General features: G+C 43.1%; 1 protein-coding gene across 3 annotated transcripts in view; it reads right to left on the bottom strand.

Annotated features, from left to right (window-relative positions):
* The window catches only part of LOC126465241 (probable cytochrome P450 6a13), a 93,155-nt gene extending 77,701 nt beyond the window's left edge, over positions 1 to 15,454 (bottom strand). For 2 of the 3 annotated variants that reach the window (XM_050096293.1, XM_050096292.1), the window contains exon 1: positions 15,358 to 15,441. The gene's annotated coding sequence lies outside the window, so the exon portion shown is untranslated. Of the gene's footprint in view, positions 1 to 15,357 lie in introns of all 3 variants that reach the window. The other variant, XM_050096291.1, reaches the window with a different exon arrangement.
* Positions 15,455 to 17,506: the final 2,052 nt, after the last annotated feature.

Below are 17,506 nucleotides of genomic sequence, written 5' to 3' on the forward strand. Positions count from 1 at the left end.
AAAAAATATAGAAAGATAATGTGTTAATGTATACAATTATGTTGAACAACAGTCCTCAATGGAGAAAAACCAGTTGCAGTATTATAGTTCATTAGATACTTGTGTAAATGCTAGTAGTCTATGCCCTTTTTCATACAGATTTCAAATGTAAAAAATTATAATGATGCATGGAAACAAACGTCATGCAGTTATATGATAAGTAATATGTGGGAGAATACAAACACAGTGTGTAATCGTCTACATTAATTATGAGTTAAAATGAACTGAATGTACCTACGGTGCTCTGAGGTCAATGAAATGTCCGAAAGAGCAGACACCATGCATTTATGTCACTGATTTGCCTAGATGGGCAATGGATCCACCTTCTTCAGTGAGAATGCACAAGTACGTCTGATCTCCTATTGGAATTTCAGAGTAGCGACCTTGGAAGAAATGGAGACGGACTGCCGATGGGGGACACTATGTGAGAATGTGGGTCGGTCGTAAGGGTGGCGCAGTGGTTAACGCATGTTCCTAGTAAGCAGGAGAGCCTGGGTTCGAATCCCGGTACAGTGCACATTTTCACTTGTCATCGCTATTTTCGGGTAATGTCCAAATGCAGCTGATAACATTAATCCCTTTCCTTTCTTCCCCCCTCCCCTTTCCATCTTCATAGCTTGCACTGTGCAAGCTGGTGGTGGATCCATAATGGTGTGAGCTGCGTATACTGTAAGTAGGCTGTTTGGGTTTTTATGCTGGTAACGCCACGTAGCGCTCTCTATGAAAATCACTGATTGTGATTTGTGCAGTCTGTGGCTGGTTTGCATTGTTGGAATTTGCTATTGTAGTGTTGGGCAGTTGGCTGTTAACAGGACATAGCGTTGCGCAGTTGGAGCTGAGCCGCCAACACTGGTGGATGTGGGGAGAGAGATGGGGGAGTTTTGAAAGCAGATGATCTGGACGTGTGTCCATCAGAGACAGTAAATTTGTAAGACTGGATGTCATGAACTGATATATATATATAATGACTTTTGAACACTATTAAGGTAAATACATTGTTTGTTCTTTATCGAAATCTTTCATTTGCTAACTATGCCTATCAGTAGTTAGTGCCTACGTAGTTTAGTATCTTTTATTTAGCTGGCAGTATTGGCGCTCGCTGTATTGCAGTAGTTCGAGTAACGAAGATTTTTGTGATGCAAGTGATTCATGAAAGGTATAGGTTATTGTTAGTCAGAGCCATTCTTTTGTGGGAATTTTTGAAAGTCAGATTGCGTTGCGCTAAAAATATTGTGTGTCAGTTTAGTGTTGATTGGTTTACCAGCACAGTAATTCAGTAATTTTTCTAAGGGGACGTTTCAATACATGGAATGTATTAGGTCTACTGGTCCAAATGAACCTATCAATGACCTTGTCCGGCTACTTGGAAGCCATTAGCAGTCATTCATGTACTTAATATTCCCAAACAACGAAAGAATTTTGTGAGTTACAATTGGCCATGTCACGGGGTCACAATTGTTCGCGAATGGTTTGAAGAATTTTCTGCACAGTTCGAGTTGAATATTTGGCTACCTACTGAACATTTATGGCACATTAACGAGACATCAGTCCGTGCACAAAGTCCTACAACGGCAACACTTTCGCAATTATAGACGGCTATAGAGGCACCATGGCTCAATGTTTCTGTAATCGAGTTGGTGCATTGTGCCAGGGGAAAGGACGTCCGACACGAAACTACGGGATATCTCATGACTTTTGCCGCCTCGGTGTAAGGTGCAATTCCGATCGCGGACACAGCAACCGACCAAACAGATACAGGCGTCAATGATGCCGCCTCCAGTAAGTGCGTTGCGGAGCGCAACGGTATGTACAACCAATGCACTTCTGGACGTTGTCGCCGCGTTCGGCACACGAGGCTTAAGATCCGCATGCAAGAATGTCTGTCACTCCGTTTACATATGGCTCCGAAAACGGGATGTCGCGACCGATTTCCCAATACCGCTTCTGGATGGTCACGTAGACACGTAAAAATCGATTCTGGAAATCCGCTTCTAGTTGCCGGTTTTCCAGTTCAGCTATCGATTTTGCCTCTCATGTAAATGCAACCCATTTAAAAATTTTCGACTAATATGAACGGAGCGGCTTTTTGTATAGTGAAGGATAAGTATAAATATAAGACTGAAGCTGTTTACACGTCGTCTAATTGAATTACCGATTGTGGTCAGAAAGCCTAACAGCTGTTTGCCAGGTGTAACACCACAGCTTAGACACTACATACCTTTTGTTTATTCATTTAGCTTTCTGTTTTGTTCAACATCTGTAATTAGTGTATGATTAATTCGATACTGCAATGAAGTGTAATCTCCGTAATATGCACAAAATGAGAAAATTATATTGTTTGTCTTTCTCACATAATCTCTTTGGTTGTCTTTAAAATTGAATAACTGTATTTAAATAATTTTTTGTGGAACTACCAATATATGTAAATAATATGTTTTGTTTAAAGTGATTGTTTGCTGTTATGTAAACTGCTGACCTTCACTTAGGGTTCTTAGTTATTTTGTATGTAGAAGGTGGTGTGGTTCCCCTCCGGAACGGAACTCAGTAGTGCGCGCAAATTGTTGCTGGCATAGGTAGAAGAGGTGAATTAAGAGTTAGACGGGGACGAGTTACCAAACTATCAACTGCTCATGTAAAAGTTGTGTATTGTGCTGGTGCCGAGAGAGGCTTTTGGTGCCGTTTTCCAAAGTGCTAATGCCTCGGATGGATGGATAAAGAGCTGGAACTATTCTGGAATTGGTATCTATCAACGCCACCGAGAAATGACAGAGTCCAGCTTTTCCGCCTGCAAATCCACCCATCGACATGCACTCGCCATCACATTGCGCAATCACTGAAAAGGAACCAAGGAATTGTAGAAATGTACAGTGAAAGATCAGCTAATGTGGATGATTTATTTGTTTTCAATTATAAGGTAAAGCAAAAGACTATTAATGAAAACTTACCTTGATTTATCGTCTGTCACATTTCCACTTAGGATCCTTCCCATGCTAAAGTAATTACCGAGTGTCCTTATTGGAAGAACATTTAAAGCCCAGTGTTTTACTAATTAATGCCATTTGAAGATAGTGAGATGAAACTAAGTTAAAGTTAATGTAGCAGAACTGAGTAATATAGTAAATGATGCTTGCTGAAAATAATTTTTCTATTACAACTGCTTATTAATATTTTGTTGCCAACTTCTAAAATGAACGTTCTCAAAACTGTGGCTTATAGAGGTTTTCAAATTAAATGATCACAGTGCAGCCTGTTGAAAATCACCCAAAGGTGAGCTATTGTCTTATAACCACGTCAAGTTGTGTTCTACTGCAGTAACAGTTGAGAACTATTGCTGTTGAAAGCTGCATGTTCATGCTCGTTAAGGGCTTGTTTCTCTAGTGTATTGAAGTGTGTTTAGTTTGCTCTGCTACAGTGGTTAAGATTAAGGGCCACCCTCCATTGAAAGTAGTTCAAATGCTCGAAGTTACTTAATTATAGAAAGCTTCAATTACTCTTGCTATTCAAGTCGAATTCTGTACAATATTGGGTTCCTCTTGTGTATTAAAAGTGCGTATTAATGGTGTAACATGATCCACAGTTTGTCTATTGTACTCATGCTAGATAACGATTAATAGGAAGACCACTATCTATGAAAACAGTAACTTCTTTATTCAAAAGACAGTGAGAAGTAATTTGTTGGTGAACTCAATTTAATTTTCATTCTAAGTAGAAATGTGTTTAGTAGTGAGAGACGTAATCTATGCACAATAACTAATTTTGCTGTGAACCATATCCACATTTCATGTCACGTTGGAATATGTTTGAAAAGTAATATTGAACCTATGTCCAATTTACGATTCTACAGTGAATATTAATAGTAACGTTATTGAGACCATTCAGTTTGACGAAGTCCTCAAGGTAATTGTGTGTTTCGTTATCTGTTATACTTATGCAAACAGTTTGCTTTGCTCTGTCAGCTCCAGCCTTAACGTGAACATATGCAGGTCCCAGAGTTCATTGGACTCTCGTTTGACAAAGTATATGCTGTGTTTGCCAATTGAAGTTACTTATTTTCAGTTTCTTGAACAAGAACGGTATTCATTAGGCTGGCGACCGTTTTCATTATCATTTGGACACTGTGGATAGGTAAATTATTGTTCGTCACTGTTCAAATATTTACGTAGTTCTGACGTTCACTTCCGATAAGACTTCCCCGTTAGGTACATCACGATCAACATAACGAAATTCCTTTCAGAGGGTAACACTGCTCTACTTCTTTATGCTGTAAATGCTCTAATAAAAATAATTTCACTATACGAACTGCCTCCAACTATGAGGTTATGGTATAAGAATAAGAGGCGATAGTGCTATGCAGGCGCCATATTTTACGGAGCTAGCCGATCCGCTGCATGCCTTAACACGTGAACACGACCGCGAAAAACGGTTTCCGAAATTCGGTTTTCGTCTTTGGGAAGATGTGTCGGATGTAAAGGCAGTGAATGTGAACGCAGTCACAGCAGCCACGTACTTTTGCGGCTAAGCCGGCGGCGGTCAGGTGCGTCCCGCATTTGGTCACCTGAGCATTTAGACGAACACGCCAGGAGTGTGGCGTTATCACGCATGCTACTATGCGTTCTCTCGTATACAGGCGGGAAAAAGTATTCAGACACAGGTCGCATACGTACCTCACGGTCCATTGTGACTGACGCGTACACGGAATGTGTATCTACTTATGTGCCATAATGCAGGGAACATTTCGAAAGACGTCGACTATGCGAATTTCAGCGCACGCTCTATCTGGAACGATTAGTTCCGTGTTACCATCGCAGGCGTGTGTTTCACGCGGGACAAAAGTAATCAGACACCACCTCGCTTGTCGAGGTAACAGCAGTCTGAAGGCACAACTCGTCTGCAGCAAGCAGTCATTGTACGCTAGACAATCTGCCTATTGGCTTCTGTCTCGGCTTCTTCCGCCGACGTTCATCTAATGATTTTACTGATGTTTTGCCAGCATGAATGGCTGGCATTGTCAAAGCTTCACCCTCCATTGCCGGTGGTGAAATGGAGCCGAGCTCGCGGCCGCAGACTATATGTACCTGGCACGCCAACGTCCGAGGGCTTCTCCGCTGTCATTTCTGGTGCGGTTCTCCTCTTGCTACCTGCGGCAGTCGTTCGATGTATTACTGGAAGCCAAGATCTGTTTACCTTTAGGCTTTCCTCTTTCTTGTTGAAACTGCTCGCGCGTTTTTGTATTTCTAATAATTCTCTGAACAAGCGCGTGTGATAGTGCTTCTCTACAGCCAGAACGTAATAAAATTCGCCGACACGGAAGTTCTGGCTGTAGAGATCATTAGATGAACGTCAGCCGAAGAATCCGACACAGAAGCCTATAGGCAGTTTGCCAACAAGTGGCCACGAAAGCCTTAACAATTGTACGCTAGGCCGCTGCTCGTACTACAGAAAGCAAGGGTCCCGCCAAAAAAGACCAACGAAGTGCCATGCCTCGGAAAGGTAGGGAAACGACAGTGGAAGAGCGAATGCTTATTGTGCGGCTGCCTAGTGATGGAAAATCATATGCAGAAATAGTCAAGGGCGTCAACCGAGGCCAAAAAACTATATTTAGTACCGTCCACAAATGGAAAGAAGAAAAAACTCTCGTCAATCGTCCACGACAGGGGCGTCCTCAGAAACTCACGAACAGAGACAAGAGGAAGGTAGTTCGAGCGGTGGAAAACGACCAGCAGACGACGGCCCCTGCTATAGCGGCACAACTGGCAGAAGGCGTCGGTATTGAAGCTAGTGTTAGAACAGTGCGCAGATGCCTGAACAGTGCTGGGTGCAATGTCAGAGTGCTAAGGCATAAACCGTTCGTCAGTAGGTGTAACACAAGAAAGCGGATGGCTTTTGCAGAAGAATTTGTCGGCAAGGATGCAATCTTCTGGGACAAGATTCTGTGGAGTGATGAATGCAAATTTACTTTGAGCCACGTGGATGTACGCAGTTTAGTGTGGCGTCAAGCAAACACAGAATGGGATTCCAAAAACATGCAAGCAACCATGAAACATGGAGGCGGCAGTGTGATGGTGTGGGGATGCATGTCTTCTAGAAGGTGTTGGCGAGCTTTTCTTTATTGAAGGCACCATGAACAAATTTGTCTATCTCGATACATTCAAACATACATTCTGACGAGAAGTGCTGCGAAGTTGGCTTATGGAGATGAATTTTATACCCAAGAAGACAATGATCCTAAGCATGCTGCGGAAAATGTCAAACAGTGGATCGAATACAACACGCCTCATCGCCCCACTACCGCACCGGAGGCTCTCGTACTCAATCCAATCGAGATCATCTTGCAATGAACTCAAAACGACACTACACAAACGACATGTGAGCAGTTTGACACACTTGCGTGCATTGATAGAACAAGAATGGGTGATATCGATTCGGATATAACGAAAAAGGTTTTTACTCGATGCCATAAGGACTGAGAGCTGTAGTACAGAGTAAGGGACGCATTACCAAAGACTGACTGCTGAGTGAATACTTTTGCCCACTGTATATTTCTATTTTCTTTTTTTTTTACATAAGGTGTGTTTTGTTACTTGTTGTTCTGCTTATATTCAGACTGACATATGTACTACACATCTGTAAAGCATAAAATATATGTTTCAAGTTGAAGAACATATACGTTTACTCCCAATGTCTGAATACTTTTGTCCGCCTCAGTACATTCTTCTGTCTGTTCCCTACAGTACGTGACGGGACTTTCTCTTATGTACTCTTCCTGAGGCTCTTGTCAGTAACCTACAGACGTGACACGATCAAGGCAGATTCCCGTTTCTCGTCAAATGACTTTCTTACGGATTTATAAATATGCACAAAGAGCTACGGTGCTTTTGAAAACTGGAATTCAAATGCCGTAAAAATACGAACTGAAAGACTGAAGCTTATGATACTAGTGGCGTTAATGCGAAGCGAACCGCGACTACGTTGAAAAAAAAAAAAAAAAAAAAACAAAAACAGATCTTCTGGGGCTTATTAAGAAAGGAACGGAAGAAAGTGTACGACAGTAAGCGAAGGGCAGATCTCTCGATTACATTCATGTACCACCACCTTTGTAGTATTATGGAGATAGTATATCGTGGCAATCGGCCGCGAATGTAAACAAACAAGAACTTAGATTACCCGAGGGGAGAGGAGTGGTGCTGAGGGAATAATCTTCGCCTCCTTCTGGGAGGGCTGCCGTCCTCGACTGCGTTCTGTGTTTCCACGAAAACAGAACTGACATAATGCTCTTCGGAATCGCTGATTCCTTTTGATGTGGCGAGAGTCCCATTGGACTTCTTTTATATACTAGGATTAGGCTCTTCACACATTTCAAGATTAGGTAGAAAAAGTAATCTACAACGCAGTGGAGACTGGTAGTGGCTACAGCGCAATTGTTTGCTGCGGCTGACAGTGGTAATTCAGGCCCGACCTCTACCCATATCTTACGCAACCATAGTTAAAAGCACTCCCCGCCTAAAACTGTACGGTAAAGTGTCTTTTGTATCCCTCCTGGAAGGTGACGCGAGGGTCTGCTCCTGAAATTTGAAAGGTAGGCAGCCGGCCGAAGTGGCCGTGCGGTTAAAGGCGCTGCAGTCTGGAACCGCAAGACCGCTACGGTCGCAGGTTCGAATCCTGCCTCGGGCATGGATGTTTGTGATGTCCTTAGGTTAGTTAGGTTTAACTAGTTCTAAGTTCTAGGGGACTAATGACCTCAGCAGTTGAGTCCCATAGTGCTCAGAGCCATTTGAACCATTTTTTTTTTAAAGGTAGGCCGAATGTTGGAAGCGAGTAGGAGCAGGTGTGGCAAAGCACATCGGCCCTGCAAGTAAAGTAAAAGAGGTTTTACTATAGTATAAACATATGCAAACATAATACATAACTTTAGGCTATGAGCACTTAAGAGTGCAGCCAAAGTCCAGATAAGAAAGTCTCAATGGCAAGATAAGCTAAAGCGATGGTTCCCGGCCGTCTGCTCTTCATGAACTGGGGCGAAAGTGGAGCGGCGCTCGTAGAGCTGCACAGCGCCGGCTAGAGCAGGCTGTTCCATCCGACCTCCAGGGAGCCGGAGCGCTCCGGAGCTCTCACTGCGGCAGCTCGGAGCCCGCGTGGAGGGGGAAAGCGAACTCACTGCCCCCCGGCCGCATGCAGCCGCAACTGACGCAATAATCCGTGTTCTATGAAAGCTATTACTAGCCGCGGGAGCCCTGTACCTCTATTGGAGAATACCTTTCTATTCACTGAGAGGCATGGTCGTCCGCAGTGTCTTGTATGTCATAAAGTATTTAATTCTGCGAAGAGGTACAGTAATCAACGACATTATACACGTCTTCACGCAGCGCACTACGATCAGGTATGAGGCGTTGCACGCAGAGAACTGCTAACCAGGCTGAAGAAAGACATACCAGGAGATGTAAGTTTAAAAACGGTTTCCTAATACGGAGGGTATCAAAACATGCAACATAGTTCGTGTTCTGAAATGAGTTTATAATTTTCAGGTAAATGAGAGCGGAGAAAACACTACTGAATCTGCAATTCGAGCAAGCTACAGGGTCGCTCACATCATTGCGACGAGTGGCAAGCCGTTTTCGGTGGGACCACTCGCAAAATCGTGCATGGTAGCAGTCGCAGAATGTTTGTTTCCAAGGGAGGTGCAGCAAGTGAAGGGGTTTGCCTGTCGAGGCAAACAATGTCTCGTCGAATCCTGGACATGGCTGCGGATTTACAGACACAGCTCAAAAGCTCATGAAAAAGGCGCAGAGCTTTGTTGCATTTTCGCTAGCGCTTGACGAAAGCACCGACATATCGGACTGTGCTCATCTTGCAGTCTTTGTGCGTGGTGTCGACATGAAGCTGCAAGTAACTGAAGAACTCTTGGATGTGGTACCCCTCGATTACACCGCAACAGGACGTGACGTTTTTGAAGCTGTTTGTGAATCAGTGGACAATATGAATTTGCCGTGGGATAAGCTCCATTCTGTAGCGACAGACGATGCACCACAAATGATTGGGCGTCACCAAGGTCTTGCTTCTCGTTTGAAAAATAAACTCAGGAACGAATTCGGGAAAGACATTTTGACTCTTCATCGTTTTATTCACCAAGAGGCACTGTGTGCTGAAACAGAGCTAGGTAGCCTAATGAAAGATGTGAAGTGTGTGAATTTGTGCGGCGTCACGGTATGAATCATCGCCAATTCAAAGGATTCCTGAAAGATATGGAAGCGGAGAACGGGGATATACCTTATACCACAGTAGAGTTCTTTGGATGAGTCGGGGAAAAGTTCCTGATGTTTTCTATGCCATTCGTGAGGAAATATCCCTTCTTCTCGAAATGAAAAGGGCAGAAATGCGTTGTCTGAAAGATATGAAATGGATATCAGATCTGGCGTTCCTAGCTGACATAACTGTGCATCTGAATAATTGAAATCTGTCATTGCAGGGCGAAGGGCAGCTATTCGTTGACATGCACGACCAGATCAAAGCGTGTGAAAAAGTTACGTTTATTTGAGAGGCAGATGAGTAATGGACATTTAACGTTCTTCAATCGTCTTGCTTCTTTACCTGAAGGTACTACTTTCGGCGATTACCAAGGAAAGTTAAAGCAGCTCATCACGTCGTTTGAAACACGATTCAGAGACCTCACTAGTTGGGAAATGGAACTTAAGGTGTTCAGAACTCCTTTTTCAGTTTCCCCCGATGACTTGTCATCGTCACTTCAATTGGAGATTGTCGATTTGCAAAATCCAACTTTGTTGAAAGAGAGGTATTACAACACTTTGGATTTGTCACGATGGTATCGTTCATTACAACAAAAAACATTTCCCAAGTTTCACAACAATGCCGCTCAGATCATGTGCATGTTTGGATCTACGTATTGCTGTGAGCAGCTTTTTTCAGCAATGAAAAGAGTAAACAGTAATGAACGATCGTTTCTTCAGGATGCAACAATGAAGGCCATCCTCCGCATTAACGCTGCGAACACTTTTACGCCTGATGTTTCCGATCTTGTAATGAAAAGAAAATGTCAAGCTACAGAGGCCCAATAAATTTAGTATGCAATTTCTTGTAAAACAGTTGTTTCTTAATTATTTCCTGAACATCGTATTTCCTGGTTTAGCATGTCACCACGTGTTAGCAGCTAAAAGTATAAGGTTGTCGATCTTGTAAGACGCAGCTGGCACATCAAAACGCTTGCCTTGCCGCCTGCCTCAGCCAGCCGTGCCACGTGCCACGTGCCGGCCCACTTGAATGGCCACAGGGAGCGACACGGCTCCCTGGAGCAGGGAGAGCTCCGCGGCACACAACGGAGCCGCCGATCTGCAACAGCCTCGGCTAGAGGGTGCTGTGTCGGCGAAAATCTTCCGCTCCCGTAGTGCGAACTTACGCTGTGGCACTGGAACTATGGATACCACAGTGACAGCATAATAATTCGGCTTCGTTTTGTTTACTGCGCCACAAAACTTGTCAAGATCTTCCTGAAACTTTGACTACACATATCTGTGTGATAATAACATATGTAGTAGGCTGTTACCAGCAGCATTCCATGCTTCGACAGATTTTTCTCTTTCGTCTCATTCTGCATCTAACAGATTTCTGTCCCAGATCAAAGCACTACATCCCTTAACATGTTCTACACCAACTCAGTAATTACATGACCACAGCGTAACAAAAGTGCCTAGTCTTCTTTCTCGTTTTCAAGCAGTGATGCCACTAAAAATTTTACTTGGAAGTCTGTGCGACTTTTCCTCCGCCTAAGTTTCAATTATTTCTTAATTAAAAATATTGATACAATAGCTAGCACTTTTAATTGTTTATCCTCGTGTCCTCTAGGCGTTATGCATCATAAAGTACTTCTCATATCTCAGGAATTACTTCAGACAACGACTATCTGGGCAAATTTTAAACCTGCGAGGGAGTGACCGTATTCAAAAATCTGAGAATAGCTGTAGGCTGTAGCTCTGTAGAAACGCTGTTCTTCTTAACTGTGTCGTTCCAGCTGTTTATATTCTTGACAGTGTCCAACAATGTATCATTCTTAAATAGATTCGATAATTCGGTAATCGTGTCACAGCTCTTTAATCAAAGAAGTATCTACATGATTACTCTGCAGTCCCCATTAAGTGCGTGGCGAGGTTCATCCAACCACCTTCAAACTATTTCTCCACGGCTTCCACTCTCTAACAGAGCGCGATAAAAACGAGCACAAATCTTTCTGTGAGAACTCTGATTTCTCTTATTTTATCATTTTCAACATTTATCGCTATATATGTGAGAGCCAACAGAATATTTCCGCATTCGGAGGAGAACGTAGCAGACTGAAATTTCATGAGAAGATTCTGCCGCAACGAAAAACCCCTTTGTTTTACTGACAGCCACTCTAAATCACGCATCATGTCCATTGCACTCTCTTCCTTATTTTACGATAATACAAAATCGAGCTACCGTTCTTCGAACTTTCTCGATGTCCTCCTTCAGTCCCATGTGATGCCGATCCCACACCGCACAGCAACAGTCCAGAAAGGAGGGGACCAGAGTGGTATACGCAGTATCTTTAGTCGAACTCTTGCATTTTCTAAGTATTTTACCAATAAATTACAGGCTTTGGTTTGCTTAACCAGCAACATTATCTATGTGATCGTTCCAACTGAAGTTATTCATAATTGTAATCCCTTAGTATTTAGTTGAAGTTACAGCCTTTATGTTTGTGTGCTTCATTGTGTAACCGAAAAATCTTTTATTCTCATGTGGATAGCTAACACTTTTCATAATTTAGAATCAATTGCCACTTTTTGCACCGTACAGATATCTTGTTTAAATCATTTTGCAGTTGGTTTTCATATCTGATGACTTTACAAGACGGCAAATGACAGCATCATCTGCAAACAATCTAAGAGGACTGCTCAGTGTCTCCTATGTCGTCTACGTAGATCGGGAACAGCAGAGGGCCTATAACACTTCCCTGGGGAACGCCAGCTACACTACTGGCCATTAAAAATGCTACAACAAGAAGAAATGCAGATGATAAACGGGTATTCAATGGACCAATATATTATACTAGAACTGACCTGCGATTACATTTCCTCGCAATTTGAGTGCATAGATCCTGAGAAATCAGTACGCAGAGCAACCACCTCTGGCCGTAATGACGGCCTTGATACGCCTGGGCATTGACTCAAACAGAGCTTGGATGGAATGTACAGGTACAGCTACCCATGCAGCTTCAACACGATACCACAGTTCTTCAAGAGTAGTGACTGACGTACTGTGACGAGCCAGTTGCTCGGCCACCATTGACCAGACGTTTTCAATTGGTGAGAGATCTGGAGAATGTGCTGGCCAAGACAGCAGTCGAACATTTTTGTATCCAGAAAGGCCCAAACAGGACCTGGAAGATGCGATCATGCATTATCCTGGTAAAATGTAGGGTTTCGCAGGGATCGAATGAAGGGTAGAGCCACTGGTCGTAACACATCTGAAATGTAACGTCCACTGTTCAAAGTGCCGTCAATGCGAACAAGAGGTGACCGAGACGTGTAACCAATGGCACCCCGTACCATCACGCCAGGTGATACGCCAGTATGCCGATGACGAATACACGCTTTCAATGTACGTTCACCGCGATGTCGCCAAACACCGATGCGACCATCATGATGCTGTAAACCTAGCCTCAATTCATCCGAATAAATGACGTTTCACCATTCGTGCACCCAGGTTCGTCGTTGAGTACACCATCGGAAGCGCTGCTGTCTGTGATGCAGTGTCAAGGGTCACCGCAGCCATGGTCTCCGAGCTGATAGTCCATGCTGCTGCAAACGTCGTCGAACTGTTCGTGCAGATGGTTGTTGTCTAGCAAACGTCCCAATCTGTTGACTCAGGGATCGAGACGTGGCATGCTGGTTAGATGCCATGCGGGTTAGATGCCTGTCATCTCGACTGTTAGTGATATGAGGCCGTTGTTATCCAGCACGGAGTTCCGCATTACCTTCCTGAACCCACCGATTCCATATTCCGCTAACAGTCATTGGATCTCGACCAACTCGAGCTGCAGTGTCGCGATACGGTAAACCGCAATTGCGATAGTCTACAATACGACCTTTGTCAAAGTCGGACACGTGATGGTCCGCATTCCTCCTCCTTACACGAGGCATCACAACAACGTTTCACCAGGCAACGCCGGTCATCTGCTGTTTGTGTATGAGAAATCGGTTGGAAACTTTCCTCATGTCAGAACGTTGTAGGTGTCGCCACCGGCGCCACCCTTGTGTGAATGCTGTGAAAAGCTAATCATTTGCATATCACAGCATCTTCTTCCTGTCGTTTAAATTTCGTGTCTGTAGCACTTCATCTTCATGGTGTAGCAATTTTAATGGCAGTGGTGTATATTGTGACGGTAAGTGTGCTCCTTAGGACGTTTGCTTGGTTCATGTTCACAGCTGCAATACCTATTGCGGCAGTGCCAATAACAATATGTTTTTGAAGCGTTTACGTACGGAACATGGTTGCAACTATCGTACTCGCCAAGCACACGCCACGCAACATTTTAGAACTGACGAAACTCCACACGCCACATTGGGGCCGATATATACGCTCATGTTTCAGCACACGCAGATGCTTGCCCGTGCGACTCCTGAACGCCGACTTCCCTTCACTCCATGCATCTGAGCGCCACGGTTTTGCGCACGTGCATGCTCGCTGGCAGGTGCGCAGCCTAAAGTCGCACGGCTATAACTGTACATGTGAGGACCAACAATGTGAGCGAGTGGTGCCGCATGTGGCGGGTCAGAGCGGTTTGCCATCTTCGGTCGTATTCGTAATTGTAGCTTCACGCTCTAGCACATGACGCGTAACTACAATAAGCGGTCGATTTTGGCCAGAAAGCCACTCGTCTAAAACGGACTTCAGATGAGTACCTATTAACCTGGATCAGTGTTTTGTAAGATACTGTGTTTGAATCGATAAAGCAATGACTCCATGAATGTATCTGCCTTGTCAGGCCGGTATTACGCTATTTCTTTGACAAAGAAATATGATAAAATATTCGTCAAATTTCTTTGACGTGGCTCTAAAAAGGGGTATTACGCTGTCGTTACATTTTTCTCAAATTTGAGGATAGCGGACGACAACTTGTTGCTATGCGGTGCAGTTGCTAGTACCATAGTTACATTGTGTGTGTATTTTGAAGAAAAGCGGCTGAAAAAAAGGAAGCATTCTTGGATGAAGCCCTAGGTATTACGTCGAGAAAATACAGCATTCAGCAAAATTTGTTACGAGAGCTACAGGTGGAGGAAGTCAGGTATTAACATATAAATCACTTTCTAGTGGATGAGAATGTATTTCAGTATTTGCTCAGTGCAGTGGCTTGTTGTATTAAAAAACAGAATACTGTCTTGAGAAATGCTGTGTGTGAAGAAGATAGGGAAACTGTGACACTGCGATTACTTGGTACATGAGAGAGCTATTCTAGTTTACAACACGGTACTCGAATATCACTTTGCACATTAACCAAAATAGTTCCAGAAACGTGTGAAGCGATTTATAGAGCAATCAAGGGGGAATATGTGAAGGTAAATAAATGTTTAGAACACTATATGGACAATAAGATTTTTAATTTGGTATAATTTAATTAATGGAATTAGTGTTCCAACAACTACAAAATAATTAAAAATTACGAAAGCGATGATGCACTTTTTAACTTGTGGCATACAGAGATGAAAAATAGACAAAGCAGGATGAAAAGTTAACAAATAACTTTTTATATTATAGAGTGCTACCATATCCTCTATTCCGGCTTGCTGAATAACTGCCTGGAAGTTGCCAGATTTAGAGGTGGATGGCTGTAGCTGTGATTGTGAACATGAATTCGCCTGCAGCATATTTCACCTGCCCATCAACGCACAATTAAAAGGATGCACTGTGCCCCTTTTTACACCCCCCTCCCCCCCATCCTAGTCGAAGCAAGTTTGTTTAAAAAAATAAAAGAGTCGAAGGAAAAAACCAACTGTGAAGCAATTTTTACAAACACACTACAGAGACGTCAATTAGCTTTAGCGACGCCAGCGCTCGAAGCGGTTACATTTCACATTGCAGTCAATAGAAGACGAACGACTTTTATGATCAAATCTACGGCGAGGCCCTAGATTTGATCATATTCATTTGACGACAGGCGAGATTTGACGAAGTTCCCTATTACACCATCAAATTTCTTTGACATAAATATTTGACAAATAAATATGATAGTGTAATTACAGACCTCACGCGTCGCTGACCTCGAGACTTTGTCCAGAAGGTACTCACCAGTGTCTGCCTGTGACGCAGCAGTCCAGCACTGTGCAGGAGCAGCTATTCGACGGCGCGTTTCTGTTGCAACGGACGGCCGGCGTCTCTCCCACGGGGGCGTGGCACAAAAAGGCACGCGGTCAGGGTCGGGCTAGTCACAGGAAGGAGAAACCGGTTATTCTGCCTCTGGGGAGCGGACAGTTGCAGCAACGCGCGCTTTGCCTGCGCAGGTTCACGCTTCACACTCACAGTCAGTCACGAAACGAAGATACAGACTCAAGGAGAGGTCGACTGGTCTCACCACCTGCGAGTACGCACTATGGCTCAGGGTCTAGAGCCATTTTATTCCACTGAATATTCCAGGAATATAGGTCCATTTCGACGAGATGATAAAAATGATCATCGTTAACTGTATTTTTCTTCAGTAATTTGAATACACAAGGTAAACGTTGCGCAATAATATTTATTTAATAGTTCGTTATGAACCGGCTTTCGGCTTCTTAGGCCATGGTCAGAGAACTTAATACTAAACAGATAGTCCACATAACTTCAGCGACAGTTCATAGCTGCACAAACTTTGTTGTACAAAGATGTGTGACATTTTATGGCTATATCGGCACAAGAGACAGGCATAATGTAACACCTAACGAGATTCTGGAGAGATAAATCTTACATTAGAGTATATTCAAATATTAAAAATACATCCGTATATAACCCGAATAAGCTGTGCAAGTGAGTAGTAGTACACGCCACTAAATAGTATGTACACACTTTAATGTCATGAATGGGCCGAAAAAATGGGGAGGGAAGGGGGGCAGAAAGAAGTCTATGGAATGTGGGTCTGGATTGGCTACAACAACGAATTATCCAGTGGTCAGAGAAATAATTATGAAAGGGTCTGGAGACTGAAAAAGAAAGATTCAACCTTTGCTGAACATGCTCTGAAAGAATGTCATTCACATGCTGTGAAATCTGGTGTTCTCTGTAGAAACAGTAAAGGCAGAAAACTAATATTACTCGAAGTTCTGGCCATTAATAAACAACAATCAATTAATCCTGACCTGGTCCTTAACGACCAACAGAGTTCCATTACTCACTATTAGAAAAATATCAGCAGTCAGTTATTATTTCTTTCACCAATAGTTAACAAGCTTGTTATAACTGTTCCACACCCACATTCTTTAGACTTTTTCACTCCTCCCCCCCCCCCTTCCACTATTTTTTGCCTGTTCATCACATTCACCAGTTGTTCCATGTGACATATTAGCCTGTGCCATTACCCACTTGTACTACATATTTAGCTAATATAGTCACACAGTTTTAATATTTGAATTTACTGTAATATAAGATTTATTTGTTCAGGGTTCTTCAGATATTACATTATGCTTGTGCTTGTGATAGTATCGATTAGTCATGAAATGTCATACAGCTGTGTACAACGATGTTTCTAGAGCTAGGAATTCTTCCTGAATTTGTGTGGACTGTCTGTTTTGTATTATCTGAAGACAAACTGCCTATTGGCTTCTGTCTCGGGTACTTCGGCCGACGTTCATCTAATGATTTTACTGACTTTTACCAGCACGAGTGGCTGGCATTGTCAAAGCTTCACCCTCCATGCTCAGTTCACCACCGGTAATGGAGGGTGAAGCTTTGACAATGCCAGCCACTTGTGCTGGCGAATGGTCGGTCAAAGAACCCGAGACGGAAGCCAATAGGCAGTTTGTCAACAAGTGGCCACGACAGCCTTAACAATTTCGTATTGTCTGAAGAATTCGAAAGCCGGTTCATAACGAACTATTAAATAAATACTATTGTGAAGCATTAATACTGTGTATTCACGTTTTTAGTATATCCATATTTCTCCAAGAATTGGGGGAATATTCCATAACTATTTTTCTTATTTTAAAATGAGAACTGTTACGAAATTTACCACAAGTTTCTGATCTCCATAGAAAGAGCAATCATAAATGAGTTAACTATGAAATGTAAACGTTCGCGGCCGGAAATGTTACACTTATTAAAACAATGCAGGCTACTGTTCAATGGTGGAATGAATTTCAAAATGCAACCATGAGATACACCTAACCATTATTCCGGTTTTGTTAGCTTTGATTACTGCACACCTTCACTCACGAATGCACACAATGCGTGTGACGTGAGCCCACAG

The sequence above is a fragment of the Schistocerca serialis genome, chromosome 1 (genome assembly GCF_023864345.2).
Source record: "Schistocerca serialis cubense isolate TAMUIC-IGC-003099 chromosome 1, iqSchSeri2.2, whole genome shotgun sequence".
Lineage (NCBI taxonomy): Eukaryota > Metazoa > Arthropoda > Insecta > Orthoptera > Acrididae > Schistocerca > Schistocerca serialis.